This window comes from Schistocerca nitens, chromosome 1 (genome assembly GCF_023898315.1).
Source record: "Schistocerca nitens isolate TAMUIC-IGC-003100 chromosome 1, iqSchNite1.1, whole genome shotgun sequence".
In the NCBI taxonomy this organism is placed as follows: Eukaryota; Metazoa; Arthropoda; class Insecta; order Orthoptera; family Acrididae; genus Schistocerca; species Schistocerca nitens.
This window is the reverse complement of record NC_064614.1, coordinates 755,756,900-755,776,694: the sequence shown is the minus strand read 5'-3', so window position 1 is coordinate 755,776,694 and position 19,795 is coordinate 755,756,900. Positions and strand designations below refer to the sequence as shown.

Genomic DNA, 19,795 nt, shown 5'->3' with positions numbered 1-19,795 from the left:
ACCTTGGTCAATAGATACCCGATTTGTCCATTTCTCACTCTTCTCTTTGCCACGAAAATGCGAACAGTCCGTTGTGTAATTTCTAGGGCGTCTCGTGTTCGCTGTGTGCAAACGCTTGACTAGCTTAGGGCCCGCTGCTTCGCTCGCGACTGCTTGATAATGATATCAAAAATAATTTTACAAACATATATTAGGTCTACGGAAAAAAATTAATGTATTAATGAGGCATTTCTTTTTGTACGCAGTTTTGACAAGCTCAGTTTGTCGTGGTGACTATTAAATAGCTTTTTTAGATTTAGTTAATAAATTGTAATAACTTCCAAAATTTTCACGCTGATTTAGGCTTCTCGAGCATGGTTTTTTTCGAATGTATTTCTCACCAAAGAGCTGGAGTCCAAGGTTTTTGTTAATCATGCCTTTTGCATTCTTTTGATGATGTTTCCATAGAAACTTTCATCCCCCAACATATATTTCTTTATATCTAACCGAGAAGTGAAATACCAATTTTCACGGATTTATATTTTTTAATATAACGAAATATTTTCTTAAACATTTTCATGCCCTATTTCATCTGCCTGGTAGCTGAATTTCCATAAATAGTGAAATACGTATTTTTTTATTTGTAACATATATGCTAAATATGAAATTTCATAGTTTAGCTTTGAAAAGGCTTTCATAAACAATGATTTCACAGAACTTTGCATCGACTATTTCGCTCTCTTAGGAGGTTGAATTTCTAAAAACACTGAAAGACGAATTTTTCTTATTTCTGACCGAGAAGTCAAACATACTTTTCATAGATGAAGCTTTAAAAATGCTTTAGTAGTTCTTTGATAATGATTTATTTTCGAAAAAACTTTCACCCACTAATTTACTCCGCTAGTGGTTAAACTTCCAAAAATACTGAAAAACGTATTTTTTGTTTCTGGTTTCTGTTAGTGGTTGAATTTCCAAAAATACTGATACACGTATTTTTTGTTTCTGACTGAAAAACCAAATACGAATTTTCGTAGTTCTAGCTTCAGACTTATCTTAATAGCGACGTATTTTCGAAAAGACTCTCATTCCCTATTACACCCTCATAGGAGCGGAAATTGGAACAATCCCTTCTTAAACGATGCCTACAGTATTGAGATCGACAGCCTCTGAACGTTTCAGGTTTGTATCATTAGCGTTTTGGGCTGGGCGCCAATGAGTCAATGAGTGAGTCAGTCAGTCGGGACATGGCCTTTTATATGTATAGATTACGAATAGAGAGATCTGAAAATTTCCGACTTCGTAGTACTTTTATGAGCCATCAGCGGCTCCTGACGGCTACGACCGTGTCATTGATTGGCCCGAACACCGCAGCGAGGAGGAACCAGGTCAGCATTCTGAGGCCGCGCGACTGAAAGCCGTGTAGTCAGAAAGGTCGGTGAGTCAGCATTACGATAACAGGGCGCAGTCCGTTCGTCAGCCGTAGCGCGGGGGATGTGCTTATCGCAGTAGTCTGGCAGTCGCCAGTACCTGACGCAATCGTCAAGTCAGCCGTCTTCACTTCTGATCCACATTCCACAACTACATACTACAGTCGACCAAGATGACAGCTAAGAATTTTATCAGCATAGGAACAACCGGCTTACAGACGAAACTCGCGCTACTAGTTACGCTCTTCTCCTCAAGCCTCCAAGAGAACTCATCAGGGAGATTACGAAATGTTAATGAGAAACTGAAGATTTTTGAATCAAATAATCCAGATAATCAATTACAGAAGCACTCTCAGGCGATTTTTACAAAAAATAATAAAGAAACAGGATTTTTACAAATAATTGTAACAATGGTCTGAAGAATAAACACTTAAAGAGAACTCACAGAGATTCTTTATGTGAAAAAAAATAAAATAAAAAGATAAAATAAGTGTTCTTGTTAATTTTTGTACACATCACATAAAAATGCGTCTTCAGTTGATGCAAAACGGACTTGACTTTTATCACAATATATTTTACAACCAGTGCGGTTTATTCCATTTAAAATGTAGAAATTTGGCTGGGGTTTCGCGCAATGTGAAATAACATGGAACTGAAGAAGTAACGTAATTTTTTGAAAAGAACGTAATTATTACGCTTCTAAAGAAAATAAGTGCAGATAGATATGAAAATCTTATAGTTAGAATTCACCAAATGTGTATTCGATAAAAAAAGTTTTTAGTTAGACTATCAGTTTTTTCTTGTAAAATATATAAAACAAAAAGGCTATATTTATCTTTGTAATGTCTTTAGTTTCCGAATTTTTTCGTTTTTGGTTGTTTCTAAATCGGTTGATTCCCAATACGTCTTTTATTACGTAAACGCTCCAAAGCAACAACAAAAAATCATTACCAGACACAATAACTTTTTTTTTTGTTTTGCAGTCCCCAGGACTTCGTAACGCTTTTATTGTAAAAATATCCGAACATGCCGGTTAAGGTTTACTTTCATTTCCAGAGACGCTTCCCTGATGCCTCAGGATGAGTTCTATCAGCCGGTCCCTTCCTTAGGTCAGCTTGTTCCATAATTTATATTTTCTCCAATTCGATTCAGTACCTTCTCAAAAGCTATTCGATATACCCATCTAATATCCAAAATTCTTCTGTTGTGCCTCATTTCAAAAGCTTCTATTCTTCGCGTGCCCGAACTTCTGATCCTTCAGGTTTCGTTTCCGTACAGGGCTACACTCCAAACACCTTCAGAAAAGACTTCCTATTCGATGTCAACAGCTTTCTCTTTTTCATAACGCTTTTATTGCAATTGCCCATTTACGTTTTTCATCTCCCTACTTTCGCCTCAGTCACTAATTTTGCTGCATTAATAGCAAAATTCATTGACTACTTTAGTGTATCATTTTCTTCTCTAATTTTCTCGGCATTACCTGATTTAATTCAACTGCATCCCATTATCCATGTTTTACTATTGTTCAGCTTCTTGAACTTGTATTCCACTTCCAAATTTCTCCTTGGCTTGCGTTACTGCATGCTTAAATATACGGATTGAATAACATCAGGGATAGGTTACAAAACTCTCTCACAGCCTCCTCAAACATCCTTTCATATTCTTCGACTGTTATGGCGGCAGTCCGATTCCCTTACAAGATAGAGATACCCTTCTCTTTCTGTATTTTATCACCCCCCCTTTTTTTTAGTCTTGGCTCTTCTGATTGGTTTGACGCTGCCCGCCACGAATTTTTCTTCTGTCCCAACCCTTTCATCTCAGAGTAGCACCTGCAATCTACATCCTCAGTTATTTACTGGATGTATTCCATTCTCTGTCTTCCCCTACAGTTCTTATTCTGTACAGCTCATTCTATTAATGTGGAAGTTATTCTGTGATGTCTTAATAGATTTCCTATCATCCTGTTCCTTCTTCTTGTGATTGTTTTCCATATATTACTTTCGTCGCCGATTCTACGAAGAATCTCCTCATTGCATACTTTAGCAGTCCACCTAATTTGTAACATTCTTCAATGGCAGCACATCTCCAATGATTCGATTCTCTTCTGTTCCTGTTTTGTCACAGACCATGTTTCGCTGCAATACAAAGCTGTTCGCCAGACGTACATTCTTAGAAATTTCTTCTTCAAATTAAATACTATGTTTGATACTAGTAGACTTCTCTTGGCCAGGAATGCCCTTTTTTCCCATTGTTAGTCTGCTTTTTACGTCCTCCTTGCTCCGTCCTTCATGCGTTATTTTGCTGCAAAGGCAGCTGAATTTCTTAAGTTCATTTACTTCGTCATCATCAATTCTGATGTTAAGTTTTTGTTGCTCTCATTTCTGCTACTTCTCATTACTTTCGCCTTTCTTCGATTTACTCTCAATCCGTATTCTGTACTCATTAACTTGTTCATTCTGTTCAGCAGATCACGTAATTCTTCTACACTGTCAGTGAGAATAGCAATACCATCAGCGAATATTATCATTGACATTCTTTGAACCTGAGCTTTAATCCTGCATTTGAATCTTGCACTTAGTTCCGTCATTGCTTCTTCTCTACATACCTGTAGATGGAACTGTAAGGGCGAAAGACCATATCCCTGCCTTACACACTCTTTTAATCCGAGCGTTTCATTCTCTGTCTCTCACTCTTATGGTTCCCCCTTTTGTTCTTGTGCATATTATATATTATCCATCTTTCCCAATAGATTACCGTTACTTTTCTCAGACTTTCAGATTTCTTACATTGTCGAATGCTTTTTCCGAGTTGACAAATTCTGTGAACGTGTCTTGATTTTTCTTCTGTCTAGCTTCCATTCTCAACCGTTATGTCAGAACTGCCTCTCTGGTGCCTTCATCTTTCCTAACGTCAAACTGATAATCATCTAACAGATCTTCAATTGTCTTTTCCATTTTTCTGTATATTATTCTTGTTAGCTACTTGGATGCATGAGCTTTTAAGCTGATTGTGCGTTAATTCTAGCACATGTCGGCTCTTGCTGTCTTCGGAATGGTGCGGATGATGTATTTCCGAAAGTCTGGTGGTATTTCGCCAGTTTCGTACATTCTACACACAACATGAATAGTTGTTTTGTTGCTACTTCCCCCAATGATCTCAGAAATTCCGATGGAATGTCATGTATCTCTTCTGTCTTATTTCACCTTAAGTTCTCCAAAGCTGACACTAATACTCGATGTCAAACTCTTCCCAATCAACTCCTGCTTCTTCCTCTGTCACGTCATTAGGCAAGTCCTCCCCCTCGAAGAGGCATTCAGTGTATTCTTTCAACCTATCCGCCTTCTCCTCTGCATTTAACAGTGGGATTCCAAGTCCACACTTAATCTTACCGCCCTTGCTTTTAATTTCCTATATACTGACTCAGTCCCTCCGACAACCATTTCTTTTTAGATGTCTTCACGTTTCTCACGCAGCCATTTCATCTTAGCTTACCTTTCATTCCGAGGTGACTCGTATCTCTCTGTTCTTCAATTTTCCTGAACATCTTTGTGCTTCCTTCTTTCGCCGACCAGCTGAAGTTTCCTCGTAGTTACCTTCCTTGAATCTATATTTTTCTTGCCAACTTCTGTGGCTGCCATTTTTAGAGATGTTCATTCCTCTTCAACTGAACTGCCTGCTGAGATATTCATTATATTAATATCTATAGCCTCAGAGAACCTCAAGCGTACCTCTTCATTCGTTAGTATTTCCATATCTCACTTATTTGAGCATTATTTCTTCCTGACTAGTCTCTTAAACTTCAGCCTACTCTTCATCATTACTAAATTGTGATCTGAGTCTACGTCTCCTCCAGGGTACGCCTTGCAAACCAATATCTGACTTCAGAATCTCTGTCTGACCATGACGTAATCTTAACAAAAATCTTCCCGTTTTTCCAGGCCTTTTCCCTACTGTCATCAAAATTTTAAAAAGCGTAGTCCTGTCAATATTGTCAAAAGCTTCCTCTAAATCTACAAATAGTATAAAGGTAGGTGAGCCTTTCGAAAACATATCCCCTAGGATAAGTCGTAGGGTCAGTATTCCTTCGCGTGTTCCTCGTTTCTCAGTAAACCAAAATTATATTCCTCGAGGACGACGTCTATAGTTTCTCCATTCGTCTGTAAGCAATTTGTGTTATGCCAACCATGACTTATGAATCTGATGTCTCGGTGGTACTCAGACTTGTACCTTCCGTCTTTGGAATATTAGTTACTGCATTCTTCTTGGTCTCGCGGTATTTCCTCTGTCACACATATCCTGCACACACAGTTTTGTCATGTCTGGCTCTCTTAGGGAACTTCAAGTTCACTTCCCATTTACAGTTCTTCTGTACAGGGTGTCCTAGAAGGAATGATCAGTATTCAGGGATAAGAAAAGAACGATCGTTCGAAGTATAACATGCATACCTTAAGAACTGCGAGCACATCATCATCGATTCTGTGAAACAAATATCTTCTGCTGTAAGCTCTTTATCTTCCATATTTTGAGATCGATAGTATGAACCAAAACAAGAAAAAAGGATAGTAAATACGGGCTCTAAAATACAAACCTTAAGATCTATCAGCACTTGTTCAGTAGAAGAAGATGTGTGTCAAAGTGGCGAAGATGAACAAGTTCTCATAACTCTTTAGGTATACGCTTTAGAGCCCATGTTTACTAGATTTTTTTCTTGTTTTTGTCCATACTACCACATTTCAGAACATGGAAAGCAAAGAGATTAAAATAGAAGAAATTTGTCTCACAGTATTGAAGATGAAGTCGTTCTCGTAGCTCTTAAGGTACGCATTTTAGAGCCCATGTTTACTGGAATTACTATTGAGCAATCCTCCTGGATCAGCTTGTATATTCCTTCCGTCTTTCAAGTTACCTTCTCTGCTTAGGACAGACTTACCATCCGAGTTCTTGATATCCACAGAGCTGCTTCTTTTTTCTCCACAGTTCTCTTTAATATTCCTGTAGGAGGTATCTATCTTTCCGCTAGTGATGCTTGTTTATGCAGTCTTGCAGTTCTCGTGTATCATTACTGCTTTGCCATTTTGTATTTTTTGTCACTCTCATGTTTAGAACTTTTGTTCCCTTTTGTCTGCTTCATTTGCCACATTTTTAGATTTTCGTCTTTCTACTTTCGTCAAAGATTTCTATTAGGGCTTGTTTTCCCGCCTATTTCATCCTCTGGTGACTTTGCTATTTCATCTATCAAAGCTACTCATACGTCTTCTATTGTATTACTTTCCCCTTTATCTGTGAATCGTTACATTACGATATATTTCAAACTCTCAGCAATCGATGCATTTTTCAAAGTAACCAGATCCCATCTTATTTTCCTATCTTTCAGCAGCTTCTTCAATGTTAATTTGCAGTTCATAACCAATAAACCATGGTCGGAGTCCACACCAGTCCCTGTTAAGCTTGGCAGGTTAATAACGATTTCAAAATCTTTGTCTTGCAGTTATATAATCTGTTTGAAACATTCCAGTGTCTCCAGGTCTGCTGCATGTATATAATCTTCTTTCATGATTTTCAATCCAGGTGCTAGCAATAATTAAATTACGCGCGATGCAGAATTTTACCAGAATTTTACCAGCTGCTTCCCCTTTCATCCTTGTCGCCCAGTCTATGTTCTTCTACTATTTTTTCATTCTCCTCCTTTTCATATTGTTGAATTCTAGTCACACATCTTCAAGAGTAGCCACACGCCTTGAAATCCGACTGAGAGGGTTACTTTAGCTCCCGAATATTTTACGCAAAAGGTACCATCATTATTACGCCTTACAGTAGAGCTATACGTCCTTGGGCAATATAAGGGCTGTAGTATCCCTTTACTTTCAGCCGTTCGCGGTAGCAACATAGCAAGGCCATTTCTCTGTACAGCGTGATCACAAACAGTCTGAAAAGCTTGCAAGGGGTTGCAGGATAGGTTGTGGTGAAAAATGATTGTTCAGAAAAAGATTCGGTACATTGAACCCTTTCCGATTTAATTAGCACTGAGGTTATCCAATCAGGCCGTTGCGAGTGCCAATACAAGCGGGCCATCAGATAGAACTAGTGCCAGCTGTTCTCATAGCGTAGATGGTAGCGCACGAGACTGCTAAGCCTTACTGCAGTCCCATGTTCATTTTTGCATCGCTCTCTTGTTCGGTTTTAGGAAACCAAACGAAGAACACCTTTGTCTCTGGTGGGCTGCTTGAATCTGGGCGCGCAACGGCCCGATTGGATAATGTCAATGTTAATTAATTCGGAAATAGCGAAACGTATACAATTATTTCTCGGCACAACCTACGTTGAACCCCCTTACAAACTCTCCAGAATTTTTCTGACCACCCTATATACAGGGTGGTCCATTGATCGTGACCGGGCCAAATATCTCACGAAATAAGCGTCAAACGAAAAAACTACAAAGAACGAAACTTGTCTAGCTTGAAGGGGTAAACCAGATGGCGCTATGGTTGGCCCGCTAGATGGCGCTGTCATAGGTCAAACAGATATAAACTGCGTTTTTTAAAATACGAACCCCCATTTTTATTACATATTCGTGTAGTACGTAAAGAAATATGAATGTTTTAGTTGGACCACTTTTTTCGCTTTGTAATAGATGGCGCTGTAATAGTCACAAACACATGGCTCACAATTTTAGACGAACAGTTGGTAACAGGTAGGTTTTTAAGATTAAAATACAGTACGTAGGTACGTTTGAACATTTTATTTCGGTTGTTCCAACGTGATACATGTACCTTTGTCAACTTAACATTTCTGAGAACGCATGCTGTTACAGCGTGATTATCTGTAAATACCACATTAATGCAATAAATGTTCAAAATGATGACAGTCAACCTCAATGCTTATTTCGTGAGATATTTGGCCCGGTCACTATCAATGGACCACCAGGTATAAAAGCAAATGTCGCGACTAACTCATCGTCGCCCAACCAAAACTGCTAAGGATAGAAACTTGAATTTTAGAGAGGGTGTTGATCTTACATTGTAGGCACTGTTTAAGAATAAATTTTTCGAAATTATATCCCTAAGGAGATGAAAATTTCTTTGAAAATATGTCGCTATTAAGGAAAATTTGATGATAGAATTTCGAAAACTGGCATTTGGTTCCACAGTCAGAAAAAAAGAAATACGTGTTTCAGTATTTTTGGAAATGGAACCACTATAGGGTGGAATAGTGGGTGACAGGTTTTTTGAAAATTAATCATTACTAATAAAGCATTGTCAAAGCTACATATATGCAAATGGGTATTTGACGTCTGGGTTAGGAAAAGACATGTGTTTCAGTGTTTTGGGAAATACAGCTCCTAAGGCAGTGAGATATAGGACGAGAATTTTTATGGAAATATTTCAATACGAAAGCGTTTTTGAAGCTAAATCTATGAAAATTTGTACTTCGCCTCTCGGTTAGAAAAAAAATGCGTGTTTCAGTGTTCCGGGAAATTCAACTCCATTTTTTTGACTCATCAGTCTTTTGGCTGGTTTGATGCAGCCCGCCTCGAGTTCCACTCCTGCGCCAGTCTTTTCCTCCCAGAGTAGCATTCGTAGCCTACGTTCTCAGTTATGTGCTGGATATATCCCAATCTCTGTCTTCCTCTATGGTTTTTACCCTCTTCATCTCCCTCGAGTACCAGGGTCCGTTATTTCCTGATGTCCTGGACGTCTTATCGTCCTGTCCCTTCTTCTTGTCAGTGTTTACATACGTTCCTTTCTTCACTGATTCTGCAGATGATCATCTCATTTCACACCTTGTCAGTCCCCCCGATTTTCAACATTCTTCTGTAGCACCACATCTCAGATGATTCTATTCTCTTCCGGTCTGGTTTTGCCATAATCTATATATCACTGCCGTACAGTGCTGTGCTGCAAACGTACATTCTCTGAAATTTCTTCCTCAAATTAAAACCTATGTTTGACACTAGTAGACTTCTCTCGGGCAGGAATGCCCTTTTTACCATTGACAGTCTGCTTTTTGTGTCGTCCTTGCTCCGTCCTTCATGGGTTATTTTGCTGCCTAGGTAGCAGAAATTCTTAACTTTATCTACTTCGTCATCACCAATTCTGATGTTAAGTTTCTCACTGTTCCATTTCTGCTACTTCTCATTACTTTCGTCTTTCTTCGATTTAGTCTCAATCCATACTCTGTACTCATTAGACTGTTCATTCCATTCAGCAGATCATGTAATTTTTCTGCAATATCCTCAGCGAGTCTTATCATTGACATCCTTTCACCTTGAATTTTAATGCCACTCTGGAACATTTATTTTATTTCCATCATTGCTCCTTCGATGTACAAATTGAACAGCAGGACCGAAAGACTACATCCCTGTCGTATACTATTTTTAATACGTGCGATTCTTTCTTGGTCTCCCACTCTTTTTGTCCCCCCTTGGTTCTTGTACATATTATATTTCACCCGACTTTCCCTGCAGCTTACTCCTATTTTTATCAGGATTTCGAACGCCTTGTACTATTTTACATTGTCGAACGCTTTTCCCAGGTCGAGAAATCCTTTGAATATGTCTAGTTTTTTCTTGATCTTGCTTTCACTGTCAACTGCAACGACAGAACTGCTGCTCAGGATGGAAACGTGAAATTTATACTGCAAGCATCGTTTTCTAAGGCATTACTCGAAATTCCAGCCCTGAGGTAGTGAAGTGGGGATGACGGTTTTTTTCTTAAAAATTGATTATTAAAGTACTAAGAAGGCTTTTTAAAGCTACATCTATAAAAAATAGTGTTTGACTTCAAGGTTAGAAATGGGAAAAGTATGTTTTCAGTGTTTTTGAAAATTCAGCTGCTAAGGATGTGACATAGGGGATGAAAATTTTTATGAAAATATTGCACTGCGAAACCATTTTTAAAGTTAAATCTAAAAAAATTGTATTTGGCTTCTGAGTTAGAAATAAAAAAATACGTGTTCCAATGTTTTCTGAAAAGTTACCCCTAAGAAATTAAAGCAGGAGATGAAAGTTTCTATGGAAATATTTCATTGTAAAAGCATTTCTGAAACTAAATTTCTAAAAATTTGTATTTTGCTTCTTGGTTAGAAATAAAAGAATACGTGTTTAGTCGTATTTTTTTTTTTTTTTTGTTAACTCCTAAGGGGACAAATAGGGCCTGAAATTTTTAGGAAAATATTTCGTTATATTAAAACATTTTTAAAGCTAAAGCTATGAAAATAGGTATTTTACTTCTAAAGAAAGATGTTTTAGGGGATGAGAGTTTCTATGCAAATATTTAAAACGCAAGATTAACGCGGACCTCCGACTCCAGCTACTAAATCGTTTTTTGGTCAGATGTACATTCGAAAATGTCCATGGTTCTATGGTCTTACTTACTATGAAAAGCTTAGAAGATGTTGCAGTTTGTGAGCAAATCAAAAATTCGGTTAAAGAAAAACAAAGAAAATTAAAAATCTGCGCAGACCATACAGTCATTGTGAGTGAAGCAACGGGTTCGAAGTCAGTACTGTATAAATGTGCATGTTTCCGTGACAATTGTCATTGGTGATAAAATCTTCTGATTCGTTAGGCCACGTCACATTTCTCTTCAAACTTCTTCAATGCTCGACGAGGCGCACCCTCTGCCGTGATCTTGTTGATTCTGCTGGCGTCCCCTGGTGCCTCAACACTCGATTGTGACCATAACTCTCTTTGTCGATACCACTGTCTTGAAATTCTTATTCGCGTGTGTGTTTGTGTGTTTACTGGAGGGGAGTGGTTTCTCCATGCCATGGACCCATGGGTCATCAAATACGTAGATACAGTGCAGCAATGAAACACCGTACCCCTGGCGAGATAACACCATTCACTTGATTTCATTCTCGTCTGAGAGCTGTTACGGTATCCAGCGAGGACACTTATTCCGGTAGTCCATTGTATTGTGTACGATAACCAGGACACTGCCAGTGAAGATGTTAAGTTCGTGGTCAGTCCGCTACACACGAACACGACTATTGGCTTGAGTGACTTTCGACACGGCACACATAATTATCTGAGGTGGTTGTGCGTGTCCGACCTGAGCTTCACTCGTCTCACACGTTTCTTCTGCCTTTATCAAATTCCTGGCACCAAAACCGTATCTGTTTTCGGGATTTTACACTAGCTCCAGAAACGTCCAGTAGATGGTGATGGATTCTTTAAATGCAAGAATTTATCGTATTTCGCCGACCACGTATCCGTCTCGCCTCCATCAGCCCTCTACAACAGTTTTGAAGTAACTTTATACATCTTGAACAGACCGGGGAAACGGCATAAAACTACCATTGAGCTACCACCGGCCGGGGACTTGAACTGTCGTCCTCTCGAATGCAGTGTCTTCCTATTGCTCCACCTAACTCGGTAGGTACATTTCCTCTGGCCACTTGACTTTTTTTATATTGAACGTGCGTCATCACACAAAGTAGGTTCTCTTAGTGTCGTTCTCTTTCGTTCGTTTTGACATGACCTGTCACTGAGCGCGTCATACGTGTATTCTGCACGATAGACACCCAGTCGCTGGGAGGCAGCGGTGCGGCGCTGCCGCAGGAGGAAGTCGTAAATTGATGCAGATGTCCTGTGGTCCATTAGAGTGTTTGTCAGAATCGCTCGCCGGTCGTTTGGGCCTGTGACGTCACTGAAACGAATGCAAGTGTTTTGTTACGGCACAGTGCGGGCATTGTATCCGGTTTTCGAGGATTCAGAAAGGCCAATTGATTTTTTGGCATTAGGCAATGTTTTGAAGTTAAAGATGGTTCCATGTACGCTACAGCAGAAAAAAGCCTAGTCTACATGTAGTTCACTTCCCTAAAAAAACTATACAAGCTATCTTCTGTGTTGAAGTGTTGCTTGAAACAGGTAAACTAAGAACATGCAGGACAAGTACAAAATACTTGATTCAGCGGGCTGCGTTGTGATTTCTAAACTATCTGCTACCGAAGCCAAGGTCGTTAACCCACGCCTTTGCGGTGGCACTTGAAAGTAGTCGGTAATAATTCTGGTAACGGAAAAAAATATTCACCGCTAGTATTTGGCCGGCAGGGAGAGGAGAGGTAGCTGTGTAAAGTTTCCTGAGCACTTTGCGCCTCTCTGCAGCATCTCAAGGACTGATGTCATGTGGCGCCTTTGATAGTGGTCTGTTAGTAGGAGAGGGAAGTTAACCTACGCGACGAGCTTGTGCTATTCAACAGGAGTAGACTCGTGCTGGCACCGGGTTTCACCCTCAACATTCTGTCTCATTGTCGTCAACAGCGCAAACACTGCACTAAAACTCCACGCGCGCAGTCGTCTACACTCAAATGATACACTTAATGTATGTATCATGATAATTGAAAATTCACGTCAGACCGAGACTGGAACTGCCTTGACCACTGGGATACCTGAGTACGCCTGCAGGTCTGACTCAAACATTCATTTTCACTGATGTCTCCTCACTTGATATCAGTTATTACGACCGCAGCATACAATTTCGTGTGCCTCAGTGCACTGGTGCAACTGTTATCTCGCCAGCACTTAATGCGGCATTAGGCATACGGTGTTCCGTTGCTGTATCGTATCGACATATTTGATGACACATGGGTCCATGGTATGGAGATACCACTCCCCCTCATAAATAAGAAATTCAAAACAATGGTATCCGCAAAGAGAGTTACGGCCACAATCGAGTGTTCCGCCATCAGGGAACGCAAGTGTAATCCTGAAGGTGACAGCAGAGGCAGCGAATCGTAGAGCACTGAAGGAGTTTGGAGAGGAATGTGACCTCACGTAACGACTCAGAAGATTTTATCACCAATGAGAATTTCCACGAAAACTTGCATACTGGTACATTAGCACCCGTTGCCTCTCTCGCACAGACTGCATGACCTGCACATTTTTTGTTTTTGTTTTCTGTAATCGAATTTTCGATTTGTTCACAAATTGCAACATCTTCTTCTTGGTGCACGTCTTTATACTGGACGCCACTTCGGCGACTTGCGCGTCTCTTACCTACCCCAGTTATTTAACTGAGGAAAGAAAGACCTACAGTTTAAGGCGGAATTCTAACCACGTGTAGCTTCTGGCGACTCCTCGCATAATTGAGAGGTGAAGGCTAGATTAAAACGAAGATTGAAAAATTCGTGGTCCGGTTCCTAGGCACGCGCTTTACCGCTAGACCACCAGATCGTCTATAGACTTTGATAATAAGTTTACAAGAATCAGAATAAGTGACATATGGCCGTATCTTTTGACTTAAAAGCCCAATTTACTCACCCGCCAAGGAAAATCGACCATAGTATTTGACGTAAATTTGAACTTAATACCTCCACGCTTTCCTGAGAAAAGGGGTCTTAACATAAGGACGGATAGACCGTCAATCACTTAAGAAATTACAATTGTTTTTCGTGTGAATGTAACTACAAGTTAACAATTTCCAGAATTTTTCCTTTGCTTGTACTGTGAAACCTTGCTTCTTGTCAAATTTAATGATTCTAGGTAAAAGGTAAGTGGAATATAGCCTTCCGAGTACCGTATCGAAATTTGTAATGTAAATGTCTGACGTTGTTCGTGCCACTAGCGGCACACACACACACACACACACACACACACACACACACAGAGAGAGAGAGAGAGAGAGAGAGAGAGAGAGATGTGTATGAAGGAGAAAACCAAGCTTTATGGGTTTCCTTGCCCATCAGAAAATCAGAGATTATTATCTAGTATAGTTTTAAAGGTATTAAAGAATTAAGTGGTACAGATAATTTATGGACACCCTATGCCTAAGGCGCGTCTAGGGATCTATTGGAAGTGAATTTATTTGAGCAAAGCTTCTCTTGTGATCTGAAGACCGTGATTAAATCCACAAAACGCGTCTCTAGAGCACACGAAAAACCTCCATCAGCTTTTCATCGGAAGATGCCAATTTACATTCTCTGAATTGTTCGCTGCTGGAAGTGTTGAGGGCGTTCATTAAGTAATGCAACACTTCTTCTAATAATTTCCGGGAATGCATCCGGATCCCGTCGACATTCTGCCACGATATTTCGGCCCAGAATCGTCCGGCCATTATCAGGTGAGTACACAACTACTGAAGAGCCCAGGTGCAGTCGCGGTATTTATGCCGGCTGCATACCCGGAAATTATTAGAAGAAGAAATACGCCGGGAAAATTTCAGAAGTCACAATGCAACACTTTTTTTTCTGAAAGCAGGATGGTATGTTTCAGGATTCCAATACACCAAATCATTCCCCATTCTTTTGGCTACAAACACCTATTTTTCAATATAATCTCCTTTCTAAGTGACGGACTTACGCCAGCTTACTGGGAAGGCCTGTATGCCCGCATGGTACCACTCTACTGGTCGACATCGGAGCCAAAGTCTTACCGCGTGAATAACTTCCTCATGATACACGTGCTGCTTGCTGCGGAGTGCACCTTCATATGGCCAAACAGATGGAGGTCTGCGAGATCCTGGCTGTAGGGTGGATGAGGAAGAGCAGTCCAATGAAATTTTGTCAGCTTCTACTGGGTGTCCAGATATGTGTGAGTCCTTACGTTGTGAAGGAGAAGTTCGTTTGCATTTGTCTGACGATGAACACGCCCATGTCGTTTCTTCAGTTCCCTGAAGGTATCACAGTACACTTCAGAGTTGACGTGAGGGAGGGTATCAAAGAGATTAACATCTTGGAAGTCCCAGAACACCGTCGCCATGCCTATCGGCTGAGGTTGTGGCTTTCAACTTTTTCTTCCAACATTGCAGGAGTCATAGATGTGTGCGGCCGGCTCGCACACGGGAGATCGGACAGGTTTTCGCATCCTTCACCCAACGACTCACTGCCAGTCTTCATAAAAAATCTGCTAGCGCCTCTATATATATACGATTCTCTCTCTGGTTTTCCGCCAAAAGAAATTCAATGACCGCCCTCTGCTTGGAACGCAACTACATTACAGAGCCTATTCGAAGGCTACCTATAGCACCGCCACGTATCGGAACTTCATGCAACTACTGGCGCTGATCCAGGAATTTTCCACGGTGTTGCACAACAAATTCCGCATTTTTTCAACCGAAACTGGCCGAGAAGAAAATTGTGTTGCATTAATTATTCAACGCCCTCGTATTTCGGCAAGACACTAAATCTATGTGGTCGATCGTCGTCGTCTTGTTAGAGAAACAAGAGATTAATGCCCCGTCGACGACATGGTCACTAGAGATGGCTCACGCCTCAGTCTGGGAGAGGGGTTGAAGGAAACTGGCTGTACCGTTTCTAAAGGAACCACACTGGCATTTGCCTTAAATGGTTTAGGGGAACGTTTTAAGAACTGACATATTGTCAAATGGTAGCAAGCGTCTTTATAAATGTTTATATTATAATTTATCACGTCTACATCCCTTAATTAATATAATACAATATTCACATCATCAGTTCTGGTAATTACCATCTCCAGATTCTATAATTAATTCACAAACAATTCCCTCATCATGTATAACCTCAAGCTGTATCGATGCTGCACATCAGCAAATAGTTCTTCAAGGATCTAAACATATGGAACAGATCAGGTCTATAAGGAGGCTGTTTGGGGGCTTAGCAAGGAAGCTTCTACAGCGTAATCGAGACCAACTTGACAGCGTGTTAACCCGTCGGCTTGCTTCGCACGACGAGGTACACGGCTGGGTACTGTCACGGCTCCGTATGCAGCCGCAGACATTTTCCCACGAAGGCACTGACCGTCTTGTCTCACAGAGGGATAAATGTTTTAATATTTATCTCGATTACTTTTGAAATTATAAACAGCTTATATCTTTTTCCATCTGTCTCTTTTTAATGTGACTGCTCTTAAGGTATTCGCAGGACACTCCTTTGGCAGATCCCACCCGCACATCCAAACTGCCTCGTGATGAAATGTGGACAGTTTTACCTCTAATCAAATATTAGTTGGATTTCCGTCATCATTTGCTGTTATTTTTCGTTGATACATTTGTTTCTACACACTTTCAGTTTACATACTTTTTTATGATGTTTGAAAAGACAGATCGTGATGGTTTTTCACGATAAGAATGTCTTCCAGTATATAATCCTATGACTGCTCTAACGGTTCGATCACTATCTTTATCAACGAAAATCATATTCACTGTTTCTTCAAATGTTTGTTCGGTGCGAAAACTAAGACTCACATAAAATACAGTATGGAATTTTGTTCGAATTTTCAAAGCCAAACTAAAATGTGAAGTGAACAAATGGGAAAACAAACTGACCAGCGATAGGTGAACTTTCGCAAATAAGGCTTCATTTACTTGAAAGTGACAAGGATAATTAGGAATTAGTGATTTGAACGAAAATTTTAATCTGAATTTTCATAGGCAAAGGAAGAGTCGGAAATGGAGAAACAGAGTATCAAATTGACCAGCGTCAGGTCCAGTTTTAAAAGAAAATAATTAATTCCTTGAAAGTAAACATGGCAATGAAAATAGCTTTGTTACTGACCTACGCGAAAATTGAAATATTTCACACACTGCTGCTGCCAGCTATGTAAATCCAGTAACAAAAAGGCCTAGCTGTTTTGCGCATAAAAAGCTACATTGATGTGATATTTCGCGGTGGTAAAAAGGCTTCAATTCAATCAAGCACTGAATGTAGAACATATCGTGAACTGCAGACATCAAGAAGAGAAATGAGTTTTTAAAAATTTTGCCTTTAAGAGACTTAGTTGTTTTGGGCATAAAAGTTACATTGGTGTAATATACTCGTATAACTGTCAAAAGTAGTGTCCTTCGACTCAAGTACTAAATTCAGCTCATTTCTAGCACACGCCAGAAAGTAGAAGAGGTTTCAACAAGATCATGCTTTCTGAACAAAACTTGAAAAAATTTAAAGATGTCGGTTAAATAATTTTGTGGAATGGTTTGTCTAAAAGTAAGAAATAAAACAGATTACAGAAACATTTGCCGCGCCTTTGAATGATACTCGAAATCGTGTACAGCAAATGAGGTGCGTCAAATGTTTCTTTAATCTATTTCATTTGTTATTTTAGTAAAACCATTTGACAGAACTTTTGACAGATTTTTTCGACTACCGTATACATTTTGAAAGCCTGAATAGTTTCATGAGTGATTTGTCTGATCGCTACAACTGCAGAGCAAAAGACACATGGGCTTCAAGAGCACAGGTAATCACTCGAACCGTATCTGAGTCACGTGTTCCCTTTGCATTTAGTAAAGGCCTTTGTGGGATCTCCTCTGGACGACGTGATTTGCGACGCTCTTATAATATCTCTTTATTTTTTCTTTTCCAGTGTCCTTATGGGTATTAGCAATTAGAAAATTCACCCTACGAATACTTGGCTAAAGACCAAATTCTTTTATCTCCCTCTTTTCGAAGACGGAGACAACGAAAAAAGATAGTGAATTCTTATAAGCCATTCAAACAGACAGGGCGTATTCGCCAACTCGTCCACCATTAGCAGTAATCTAATGAACGGAAATTATAATCCGCCATTATGAGAAAACTTCTGGGTATGGTCACCACCCAGTTAGCCGTGCGGTCTAACACACTGCTTTCCGGGCGGGAAGGCGTGCCGGTCCCCGGCACGAGTCCGTCCGGTGGATTAGTGTCGAGGTCCGGTGTGCCGGCCATTCTGTGGATGGTTTTTAGGCGGTTTTCCATCTGCCTCGGCGAACGCGGGCTGGTTCCCCTTATTCTGCCTCAGTTACACTACGTTGGCGATTGCTGCGCTAACACTGTCTCCACGTACGCGTACTAGACAATTACTTTACCACGCAAACATTGTGGTTACACTCGTCTGGTGTGAGACGTTCCCGGGGGGGTCCACTGGGGGCCGAACCGCACAATCACCCTGGGTTCGGTGTGGGGCGGTGGTGGGGTGAAGTGGACAGTTGTATCCTGTTGTGGGGTTGTATTCTACTGAGGCTACAGCGGGGACGAAGCCTCTCCGTCGTTTCTAGGTCCCCAGTTCAATACAACACCATACTGTACAATGGGTACGGTGGTGTATGTAATATTAATATTCAGACGAAATTATAAATATCCAGTGGCATACCTGCGAGGAAAGATAGACATGGTGTTTCAAAAATACTGGACAAACTTTGGAGACAGTTCCTTACACTAAAACAAGTAAAAAAGTCTAGTAAACGTGAGCTCTAAAGCGCATACATAATAAGACTATGATCGCTTTTTCAGTAAAAGAGAAGTGTTCACAGTAGCGAATATGAACAAAAGCTCATACCTCTTAAGGTACACCTTTCCATCCCAAGCCGGCCGAAGTGGCCGTGCGGTTAAAGGCGCTGCAGTCTGGAACCGCAAGACCGCTACGGTCGCAGGTTCGAATCCTGCCTCGGGCATGGATGTTTGTGATGTCCTTAGGTTGGTTAGGTTTAACTAGTTCTAAGTTCTAGGGGACTAATGACCTCAGCAGTTGAGTCCCATAGTGCTCAGAGCCATTTTTCCATCCCATGTTTACTAGAGTTATATGTACGTGTCTACTCTGCAATTCACCCTCAAATGCTTCGTAGAAGGTTTGTTGAACGACTTTGAAATATTCTCTACCACTCCACTCTCTAACAGCGCGAGGGAAAAACAAACACTTAAATCTTTCCGTGCAAGCTCTGATTTATCTTACTTTATTACAATGATTTCTCCCTATGTAGGTGGGTGTCAACAAAATATTTTCGCATTCGGAGGAGAACGTTGAAAATTGATATTTCGTCAAAAGACCTCGCCGGCAACGGCCTTGCCGCAGTGGCTACACCGGTTCCCGTGAGATCACCGAAGTTAAGCGCTGTCGGGCGTGGTCGGCAGTTGGATGGGTGACCATCCAGGCCGCCATGCGCTGTTGCCATTTTTCGGGGTGCACTCAGCCTCGTGATGCCAATTGAGGAGCTACTCGACCGAACAGTAGCGGCTTCGGTCAAGAATACCATCATAACGACCGGGAGAGCGGTGTGCCGACCCCACGCCCTTCCTAACCGCATCCTCCTGAGGATGACACGGCGGTCGGATGGTCCCAATAGGCCACTCGTGGCCTGAAGACGGAGGGAAAATGACCTCGCCGCAATGAAAAACACCATTGTTTCAATGATAGCTACCGCCAACTCGCGTATCACATCCGTCACACCCTCTCCCACTATTTCGCAATAGTTCAAAACGAGCTGCCCTTCTTTGAACTTTTTCGATGTCCTCCGTCAATCCTGTCAGATAAAGATCCTGTATCGCACAGTAATACTCTAGCAGAGGACGGAGAAGCGTAGTGTAGGCTGTCTCCTTACTAGACATTTTTTCTTTGTTTTCGCATTTCTGAAACACCCTGTATAACAACGGCAATCATTAAAATACACTCTTGTGCCTTCTGTTCATTATTATCCGCATTCAGATTTCTGTTTCACACT

General features: G+C 40.7%; 1 pseudogene; it reads left to right on the top strand.

Annotated features, from left to right (window-relative positions):
- Nucleotides 1–19,130: 19,130 nt before the first annotated feature.
- Nucleotides 19,131–19,248, top strand: LOC126203080 (5S ribosomal RNA; annotated as a pseudogene).
- The last annotated feature ends 547 nt before the right edge of the window (nt 19,249–19,795 follow it).